Raw genomic sequence first — 513 nt, 5'->3', positions numbered from 1 at the left:
GCAGCCATCAGACTGGCTTGTGGCTGAGCAGAGCTCCCCCTGTGGGAGCACACTGACCACCAGGGGGCAGCTCCTGCATTGAGCGTCTGTCCCCTGGTGGTCAGTGTGTGTCATAGTGACCAGTCATTCTCAGTTGTTCTGCTGTTAGGGTCAATTTCCATATTACCCATTTATTATATAGGATAGAGGCCTGGTGCATGAGTGGGGGTCAGCTGCTTTGCCCTAAAGGGTGTCCCGGATCAGGGTTGGGGTGCCTGGCCAGCCTGGATGAGGGACTGATGGCTGTTAACAGACTCTCCACAGCCCCTTCAGGGTGAAGGTCCCCCCTGGGGTGCCTGGCCAGCCTTGGTGAGGGGCTGATGGCTTTTTGCAGGCTGGCCACAGCCCCTTCAGGGTGGGGGTCCTCGCTAGGGTGCCTGGCCAGCCTAGGTGAGGGGCTGATGGCTGTTTGCAGGCTGGCCACAGCCCCCAGCCACCCAGGCTCCCAGTGGAGGCTGGCTGGAAACAGGTATC

Source organism: Myotis brandtii, unplaced genomic scaffold (assembly GCF_000412655.1).
Source record: "Myotis brandtii unplaced genomic scaffold, ASM41265v1 scaffold3152, whole genome shotgun sequence".
NCBI lineage: Eukaryota > Metazoa > Chordata > Mammalia > Chiroptera > Vespertilionidae > Myotis > Myotis brandtii.
The sequence above is the reverse complement of the archived record's forward strand: the minus strand, read 5'-3'. Positions refer to the sequence as shown.